Genomic DNA, 10,479 nt, shown 5'->3' on the forward strand with positions numbered 1-10,479 from the left:
CGTGAACATATAAATAAGGTTTGGTCCCATTTTTACAGTTTTGGAAATAATTCTAAGGAAATACTCATTCTATGAAAATAATCCAAATTTTAAATTAAAATTTAAACATTAAGATATTCAATGACCGTCTTATAACAAGATTGGAAACATTAAAGTCTATAGTAAGAGTTAAGTAAGATATGGTATTTCTTCAATAGAATATTTATAATCATTACAGGTAATGACTATGAAGATAATCAAGTGCCATGGAAGTACAATTCTTGCATAATGAACCGAGCAGGCTCTGTGAGGTGCTTGCCGGTCCTACTTCTCCTTTTAGTCAAACCAAGTGCCAATCATGCCTCTGAAGGTTTTTATTTTACCCACAAGTTGTTGGACATTGTATCACCTGACTCCTGACCACAACTTTTTGCACAAAGGATGAATGCCCATCTCAGTGAACTCTTAATCTGGAGAGTGGCAGTTTTTAGTTTGTGAATGGTTTCTGTTACGACTTCACAGAAAAATTCCATTGCTTTCCTCTGTATTCTTTAAGGAGTTCTTAATAATTGGATGGATTATAGAACTTTAAAATTTCTATCTTTGTCTTTTTAAAAATTATTTCATGATAGAGTTCAACTTTATCTTCTAAATTCTCTAGAATTTTTCATTTCAGCTATCCTATTCTCAAGAGCTCTTTCTTGTCCTGATGGTTCCTGTTGCAGGGATATTAGGCTCAACAAATATTCCAGGTACTTCTCTTTCCCAGCCTCAGTTAGACTAAAACTAGTTCTGGCCAGTGGTCTGTAAGCAGGGTGACCTATGTCACTCCCAGGCTGAGGCAGTTAAAAGCTGTTTTTCTGCCCCAGCCCTCTCTCCTCTTGCTGTGGTGTTCTTATAAGCCACATGTAAAGATGATGGCATCACAGAATGAAGGGAGCCTGGATTTCTGAGTTGCAGTTAAAGAATTAACAACTTTTGAGTGCTTTGGACTTGGTATAAATGAGAAACAAATTTGGTTGTCCTAAGTCATTGAAACCTGAGCATGTGTTGCTTCAGTAGAGCTTATTATATTTTAATGAATACAGTTCCTTTCCCATAGTACTGTCTTGTTTCATGAATGCAGTGGTGTTTTCTCCTTTCTCAGGAAACTGTAAATAATTTTTCTGTTCTTTGTATCGTTCTTTTTTTCTCTTCTGACTCAATTTCCTCATTTGTTGTTTCTCTTTTTTATGTTAGAGGTTCTCCTTAAATGTCTTATGATTTTTGACCATTCAATTTAAAATGTACTAAAAATTTGATATGAAGTTTTGTATGCATGCATGGGTCTCAGAGGCTGTTGGATTCCACCATAATATAACTAGGAGCTAACTCTTCATTGAGAGAACCACATGTGTCAGTATATGAAAATCTTTGGGGCTATCCAATATCCCAATAGAAGAATCCTCCAATATTTTTTCTGGGAGGTGGGATAGAATATATGTCTAACTATGTTCCAAAAGCAAGATCAGGAAAGGAAATTGAGGTTTCCATTGTTTAAATGTAAACTTTCACTAAATTTCCCATTTTTAGACCTGCTGTTTCCATGTTTGGAATTCCTCTTAATCAATTTTACTAAAGAATCAACCTCTGACTTTCTCCAGTGTGAGTTATCTGGCTATCTAGTTTTGGAAAGGGGACCTGGAAGGATCCAACTGCTCCTTATATAGCTTCCAACCAAGCCCCTTATTTTCAGTCCTATGCCTCCCCTTCATCTTTGGTAATGTTGGGTCTCCAAATGCTAAGCCTTTCTAGGAACCTACTAGGCAAGTTACCTTTTGCTCTGCAGGCATGTGGGCTGGCACTTACTCTGCAAAGTCTGTCGCTGCAACTCCATCTGGTATTTGGACTCAGGAGAAATGATATCTTCCGAAACTGCCAAATTGTATTATCTATAATTTCCTTCTAAGTTCTCTTGTTCCTTGTGTATTTATATATATTTTTATTCCTTCACTGTGACTTTGTGTTTTAGGGACAGAAGAGGGGTTTTTGTTTTTTTTAAGTAAATGGTAAACCACCTCATTTAACTGGAGATACATTGCTTTTATAATAGAAAAATCTGAAACAATGACAGGAAAATGCCAACACTGCTCACTATGAATAACTGAAATCTACATAAGTACAGCAAGAAGGTGGCCAATGCACATGATTTATTTGATATTCTACCCACTCTCCTCCCTCCAATATCTGCAAAGATTTCAGAGTAATGTAAGTGCTTGTGCAGTTCTTGGAGTATTAAGGTCTAGTAATTCAATTTCACACATATATATTGATGAAAAAATCACATTAAATATCTTTTTCCAGAAGTGTTTTCTGGAAATTGGCACAAATGGGGCAAGCAGAAATTAATATTTTAGCTCTTTATTGCTTTGTTCTTTGCTTATTTCTCCAAGCAAAACTGTAAACATGAAAAATTGACTTTTTTGGAGAAAGGAATAGATATAAAAGTTATCATTTGGATTGACTGTACTGTAACCTATAACCTCAGACATATTTCATAAATGTAACTCATGTTTTTATTATATGTTTTATTGGTTCTTTTAAAGTCTTTGTTTCATAAGATTAGTTTTTCCTCCTCATATTCAACAATGAGCCATAAGCTGCATATTTCCCTGATTCATCCTCCGTCCCTTCCCCCTCACAGTATATCACTATAAAAATATAATGTCTGTCCCCATCATTATACTTCTTGAGAATCCATCCTCAGAAAAATCCAAAATTTAAAAAAGGCATTAAGATATTCATGACAGTCTTATTTATAACAAGAAAATGAAAAGAGCCCCTGCCCCAACCCCTAATACACCCATATCCATGTGCGCGTGCACACACACACACACACACACACACACACACACTTCCCCAGTCAGGTATTCTTCAATACACAAGGAAGGCACTGGCTGCAGAGAAGAACACAGTTCATCTTTCAAAACCGGAAGAAGGCAGTGTGTATGGGTGCAGATGGTTGGAGGTGGGTACGTGAGGTAGTGTGAGTTCGTGGAAATTCTCTTCTAATTTGTTCCAGTTTTGTCAGGAAAGTAAGAAGCAAGGTCCTCTGAGAGTGTGCATGGGGGCAGAGGTGTTGACATGTGAGGAGAAAGGAGAAGGTATGAATTGATCCTCTCCTAGCATGGGAGGGAGAATGTACTAGGGGAATCCAGTGTAGCTGCTGGGCAACATCAAGGGCCCCCTCCAGGTTAGGGGTACAAATTTAATGTAGATAAGTCAACACCATTTTATGTGTGTTTCTAGACACTTCCAGCTGCACTGATTGCATAGGCCAGTGTGGCAGTTCAAAATAATCTGAGTTTATCTTAGTAAATACAATGAAAAGAGGGATATGGGAAGTGTGTATGTATATGTATGTATATACATATACATACTTATATGAAAAGAGGAATGAAAAGAGGGATATAGGAAGTGTATGTGTGTGTATATAGATAGATACAGAAGTTACTAAGGATTGACTATGAAATGTAAGCTGGCTAAGGAAGGAAGGGGATGGAGACATAAAGGGGGTAAGGGCAGTGAAAAGATAGCAGGATCACTGGATTACAGGTCCAGGTGAGGTCAGAGGAGTTTTTGCATCTGGGGTTCTAGAGGGAGATTGCTGAAACATAGGGGAGGTGGTGTCATGGAGTTTGTATCATGGAATTGCAATGATTTGTTATGACAAGTTTATTCGACTGAACTATAAAATGGGAGTGAGATCTTGAGGGAGGGTAGAGGACAAGATCATCAAAGTAGAAGCATTTAGTGAAGTGAGTGGCCAGGATGCACAGTTTCACTTCCCTGTGTATTAAACTCAGCAAAAATTAAGACAAGTAATGTTGGAGAGAATGACAGTGATCCAGTGTCAGTAAGTTATAGCTACAATGAGGGATAATGGGTGATATAGTCTGATGATGTGTGATTCAAAACTGGAATGTTTTGGGAGGAGAGAGGGAGAATGGTCTGAAAGTGGCAATGAAGAGCAAGGAGGACCTCATCCCACATTGAAGCCCAAACCTCTGAGGGCTAAGAAAACACAACCCCTATTCTACTGCAGGCATTTGTCCTTGGGAAGAGTCAAGTTTTCTTTAGAGCAAGGATGTAACAGGACTGCTCTGGGAAGACTGGGGACACAGGGAATTTTTGGTAATGATGGACCATGAGTTCAAGAGAGCACAGTAGATGGTTTGGGGAATTTGGAAGGAGGGGGATATGGGGAAGGAACTGGGGTTACACAGAGCCATATAGGGATGGGAAGTGACCTGGGAGTCTGAGGCTTCTTGTGGTAACTGACACCACTGGGATAGAAACACTAAGAAGACTGGTTTGGGTAGACCAAAGGCAGATATTTAATTTTTTAACAACTTTTTCGCTTCTCGGCCTTTTGGCTAAGATCAAGTGTAGTATCTGTTCTTATCAGTTTAATTTTTTAACAACTTTATTGAGAACTTTGACATATCAAAAACTGTATATTTAAAATGTACATTTCCCCAGTTTTATTGAAATATAATTGACCCTTAACATTTTAAGTTTAAGGGTTACGATGTGTTGATTTCATGCATTTATATATAGCAAAATGATTACCACCATCTTGTTAGCTAACACCTCCATCACCTCACATAATGACCATTTCTTTTTTATGGTGAGAACATTTAAGATTTATTCTCTTAACAACTTTCAAGTATGTAATACAGTATTAACTACAGTTACCATGTTGTACATTAGATTCCCAGAACTTATTTGCCTGATTGTTGGAAGTTTGTACCCTTTGACCAAGGTCTCCTCATTTCCCTCACCCATGATGTTTTGACATGTGTAAACATTGTGAAAAGATCACCACAATCAAGTTAAATAACTTATCCATCACCTCTTTGTACCATTTTGTGTGTGGTCAAAACACTTAGTCTAAGATCTCTTAGCAAATTTCAAGTACACAATTCAGTTTTGTTAACCTTACCATATGGGCAGTAGCTCTCCAGAACTCATTCATCTTGAATAACTGGAACTTTGTATCCTTTTACTGTCTCCTCATTCTCTCGTCCTCCCACCCCTATTCCCTGGCAACTAGTATTCTACTCTCTGCTTCTATAATTTCAATTATTTTAGATTCCATATATAAGTGAGATCATGCAGTATTTCTTTCTGTTCCTGGGTTATTTCCTTTAGCATAATGCCTGCAAGTCCTATCTATGTTGTCACAAACGACAGGATTTCCTTCTTTCTTGTGGCTGCAGAATATTCAATTGTACATCTATACCACATCTTTATTCATCAGTTGAGACATTTAGGTTGTTTATATATCTGGCTATTGTGAATAATACTGCAGTGAACATGGGGGTGAAGATATCTCTTTGATGATGGACTCTGAGAAACAAACTGAGGGTTCTAGAGGGGAGGGGGGTGAGAGGATGGGTTAGCCTGGTGATGGGTATTGAGGAGGGCACGTTCTGCATGGAGCACTGGGTGTTATGCACAAACAATTAATCATGGAACACTATATCTAAAACTAATGATGTATGGGGATTAACATAACAATAAAAAAATTTAAAAAAATATCTCTTTGAGATCTGGATTTCAGTTCCTTTGGATATATACTGAGAAATGGAATCCTGGATCATATTGTACTTCTATTTTTAATTTTGAGGAACCTCTATACTGTTTTTCCATAATGGCCATATCAATTTATATTCCCACCAATAATACACAAGGTCCCTTTTCTTCACGTCCTCACCAACACTTTTATTTTTGATAATAGACCTCCTAACATATAAGGTGATTTCTTATTGTGGTTTTGATTTGCATTTCCCTGATAATTAGTGATGTTGAGCACCTTTTTCATGTACTGTTGACCATTGGTCTTCTTTTGAGAAATGTCTATTCAGATCCTTCGCTCATTTAAAAAAAAATCAGGTTATTTGTTTTTCTGCTATGAGTTGTGTGAGTTCCCTATATATTTTGGGTATTAATCCCTCAAGACAGATATTGATGAGAGGTTGTGAATGTCAGTCTGTGAGCGTTTGTGTGTATGGAAGCATGGGTATCTGGGACTCCATCTTGACCCTTGTCTGTGGCCATTAAGAAGTGTGGGTCTTATTGCTGGTACAGAGATCAATCTTACCCCCTCTTAAGGAAGGATGGTCCTGCTTCAAAAGTATGATGTTCCCTCTCTTACCCTGTTAATGGAGTTGGGAATATCTGGGGAAGTTGGAAATTAATTCAAGCGTGCAGGACCCCCTTGACATCCCAGGGAGGTGTGTTCCATTCCATCTTCTATCCCTGGTAAAGATCCTGGCTTATAGTAAATACCCTAATAAATGCTTGCTGACCTGAAGAGGTAGGTGGTCAGAAAAAAATGGGTGTAGTACTTTAGGAAAGCTCTTGCTCAGAGAAATAATTATTTTATTTATTTTTTTATTAACACATAATATATTTGTTTCAGGGGTACAGGTCTGTGATTCATCAGTCTTACACAATTCACAGCGCTCACCATAGCACAAACCCTCCCCAATGTCCATCACCCAGCCACTCCATCCCTCCCACCTCCCTCCACTCCAGCAACCCTCAGTTTCTTTCCTGAGATTAAGAATCTGTTATGGTTTGTCTCCCTCTCTGGTTTCATCTTGTTTCATTTTTCCCTCCCTTCCCCTATGATCTTCTGTCTTGTTTCTCAAATTCCTCCTATCAGTGAGCTCATATGATAATTGTCTTTCTGATTGACTTATTTTACTTAGCATAATACCCTCTAGTTCCATCCATGTCATTGCAAATGGCAAGATTTCATTTTTTGATGGCTGTATAATATTCCATTGTATATATATACCACATCTTCTTTATCCATTCATCTGTGAGAAATAATTATTTTAAAGTCCTCAGCATTTGGGTGGTGGCTGAAGGTTTAGTGGTGAATAAGTTTTCTCAGGACAATAATATAGAATATGAATTTTTAAAGGGTGCAATGGAATTCTGAGTAGGAGAGGGGGACACAACCTTTTTTAAAAAGACCATAAAATAAAGACACTGAAAATAAACAGAGTAGTAGTCTAGCAGCTGGAGGTGGGAGTGGTCCCTGTCTCAAAGAGAAGAGGGAGTGATCTTAGTGGCAAATGTCACTGAGAGGTTGAGTAAAAAGAGGCTGAACAGAGTTCTCTGGATCTGACCATTGTGAAGGTCATTGGCGATCCAAGCAAGGGAACTTTCATGGAGTCATGGGGCAGAGCCCATGGGAAGGGACTTGGGGACTGACTGGGCATTGAGGAAGTAGATGTAATTCAGATGATTGTATCAAGACTTTTACCTTGGAGAAGAAATCTAGGGCAGTGGGAAATACAAGTCTTTTTTAGTTTGAAGACTAAATTTAGTGATTCATCAGTTGCATATAACACCCAGTGCTCATTACATCAAGTGCCCTCCTTAATGCCCATCACCCAATTACTCCATCCTCCCACCTACCTCCCCTTCAGCAACCTTCAGTTTGTTTTTACAGTTCAGAGTCTCTTCTGGGGGGCACCTGGGTGGCTCAGTCAGTTAAGTGTCTGCCTTCGGCTCCAGTCATGATCCCAAGGTCCTGGGATTGAGCCCCACGTCAGGCTCCCCGCTCGGTGGGGAGCCTGCTTCTCCTTCTCCTGTTCCCCCTGCTTGTGCTTGTGTGCGCTCTCTCTCTCTGTCAAATTAATAAAATTTTTAAAAAAAAGAGTCTCTTAAGGTTTGCCTCCTTGTTTTTGTCTTATTTTTCCTTCCCTTCCCCTATGTTCATCTGTTTTTGTTTCTTAAATTCCACATATGAGTAAAATCATATGGTATTTGTCTTTCTCTGACATTTTGCTTAGAATAATACCCTCTAGTTCCATCCACATCATTGCAAATGGCAAGATATTCTTTTTTGTGATTTTATGACTAACATTCCATTGTGTGTGTATATGTGTGTGTGTGTGTGTGTGTGTGTATGTGTATGTGTATGATCTATCACATCTTCTTTATCCATTCATCTGTTGATGTCCAATCTGGGTTCTTTCCATAGTTTGGCTGTTGTGGAAATTGCTGCTATAAATATTGGGGTGCAGGTGCCCCTTCAAATCACTATTTTTGTATCCTTTTCATAAATACCCAGTAGTGCAATTGCTGGGTCATAGGGCAGCTCTATTTTTAACTTTTTGAGGAACCTCCATACCATTTTCCAGAGTGGCTGTACCAGCTTACATTCCTACCAGCAGTGTAAGAGGGTGCCCCTTTCTCCACATCCTCACCAACATCTGTTGTTTCCTGAGTTGTTAATTTTAGCCATTCTGACAGGTGTGAGGTGGTATTTCATTGTGGTCTTGATTTGTATTTCCCTGATGCCAAGTAATGTTGAACATTTTTTCATGTGTCTGTTAGTCATTTGTAGGTCTTTTTTGGGGAAATGCCTGTTCATATCTTCTGTCCATTTTCTGACTGGATTTTTTTGAACCACAAGTCTTATAAGAATAAGTTTTAAGCATATCCATTCAATGATATGGAGAGAGTAGGAAGATACAAAAATAATTGATGAAACAACCTCACAGAAGATGAGGAAATAAGATTGAGGTGGTAATTAGATAGTGGGGAAAAACTAATATTTACCAAGCACCTTCTGTGTACCAGGGATAGTGGGATTATTTTTATATGCATCAGGTCCGTTCAAACTAATAACTTTCCAAGAGTTGTATTTATTCCTCGGTTTGCAGATGAGAAAACTGACCTTGGCTCAGAGAGGTTAAGCAACTTGCTCAAAGCCACACAAATAATGAAGTTAAAGTCAAAATTCAAAAACCAATCTGTTTGACACCTAAATTCCTTATTTTTCTACCACATTACACTGCCTCTACATCTTTGAAATGAATGAGATTGAAGTAAGATAGGTAGAGCTGCAGGTATGATTGTAGAATGGAGGCAAAACTGAATAAATTTACATTTGAAGCCCCCCCCCCTTTTTTCCTGTTTAATCCTGATATCCATTCACTGGGATCCTCTCTCCCTTTAAACTGAGATAACATTACCTCAATATCATTACAAACTTTGTGGAGGTCTTAAAGTCTTTCACTGGTTTCTACAGATCACCAGGGGCTGGCATTTTCACAGGCTCCTCTGAGTCTCTGATGCCTCTGCCTCAAGTTCTACAAAGCACTTGTATTTGTGGTAGACTTTACAGAGGTTTTTGATGGGAAGCAAAGAGAGGTATTTATCCTAGCAACACAAACAACTTCCAAGTGAACATAGCTCACTCTTGTTCTTAAAGATCTTTTGGTTTTTCTCACTGGGATTTTTCACTGGCTTCTTCATCTAACGGTGCCAGCCTACTTTGGCCAACTAGCTGCCTCCCTTTTTCCTCCTCTTTTATCTTTCCTCTTTATTCTCACTCTCGCATGTTACCCTTGGGATTGCTAAATTTTTCTCATTCTGTTCTGCCAAGAACTGTCCCAAGCCCCTACTCCCCTGTGCTGGTCTAAGCTTTCCATTGCAAATCCAAGTTTCCACGAGGTACATACTCTGCTGATTAACATGTGGCAAGATCCAGCTGCCTGGTTTTGATGTTTTCACTCCCCTCTCTGCAGATGTAAGTAAGGCCATCTGCAGAGAGGGGTGTTGGATGAGGGAGAGAGTGAGTAAGAAAGGGTTAGGAAGGGAGCAACAATGTCAGGTAGCCTCTGTAGGAAAGGAATGCCAGAGATACCCAAGGACTCAGCTGAAGCAGAGATTGTTGGCTTTTTCCTAGCAATCCACCCTCCAAGCAGAAAAAAATGTGAAAGATGGCTAGAGTTCCGTGGGGTAGGAAGCGTGCAGAGCGATCACAAGATAAAGTCAGACACAAAGTTGTGTAAAGTGCTGACAGACAGTCCCTGATGAGATGGGCTGTGAGTCTGGGGCAGGGGGCAGTGAGGAAGTGGGACCAAGAGGGGAAGGTGAGGGAAGAGGGGAAAAACAGGGCTCAGCAAGGTAGGAAAACAGGGTTTGTGAGTAGAAGAGCGAAACTGGGAGAAGGTAGTGGTCAGAAAGGGGATTTTGGAGTTATGACTTAGCAGCTGGTTGGCCTTCCTGGCACTCTGGGACCTAGGACCTAAATGCCCAGTGTGCTGGTGCTGCCTCTGAGCAGTGGCTCTCCCATTCTCTCCCCATGGCATATAACAGCCCACCCCACCAGCCTCACAGAATGGAGGAGAAAGGCTCTGTAGGCAATCGAATCCCCTGATGGGTTTTGTAGGGCTCCCTCAGTATGCGACTTCGGGGGGTTGTCTAGTCTTGGATGGAAAAGCTGTACAGTGGCACACTGCTATTTCTCTCCCTCCCCCTCCCTCCCTCTCCCCCCTCCCTCTCTCCCCCCTCCCTCTCCCCCCCCTCCCTCTCTCCCCCCTCCCTCTCTCCCCCCTCCCTCTCTCCCCCCTCCCTCTCTCCCCCCTCTCCCTCTCTCCCCCCTCTCCCTCTCTCCCCCCTCTCCCTCTCTCCCCCCTCTCCCTCTCT

The 10,479-nt window shown here is 40.1% G+C and overlaps 1 pseudogene; it reads left to right on the plus strand.

The window, feature by feature from the left end:
- Positions 1–4,374: 4,374 nt before the first annotated feature.
- LOC115939358 (U2 spliceosomal RNA) lies at positions 4,375–4,497 on the plus strand (annotated as a pseudogene).
- Positions 4,498–10,479: the final 5,982 nt, after the last annotated feature.

The sequence above is a fragment of the Leptonychotes weddellii genome, chromosome 6, assembly GCF_054177405.1.
Source record: "Leptonychotes weddellii isolate Sample4059 chromosome 6, ASM5417740v2, whole genome shotgun sequence".
NCBI classification, from domain to species: domain Eukaryota; kingdom Metazoa; phylum Chordata; class Mammalia; order Carnivora; family Phocidae; genus Leptonychotes; species Leptonychotes weddellii.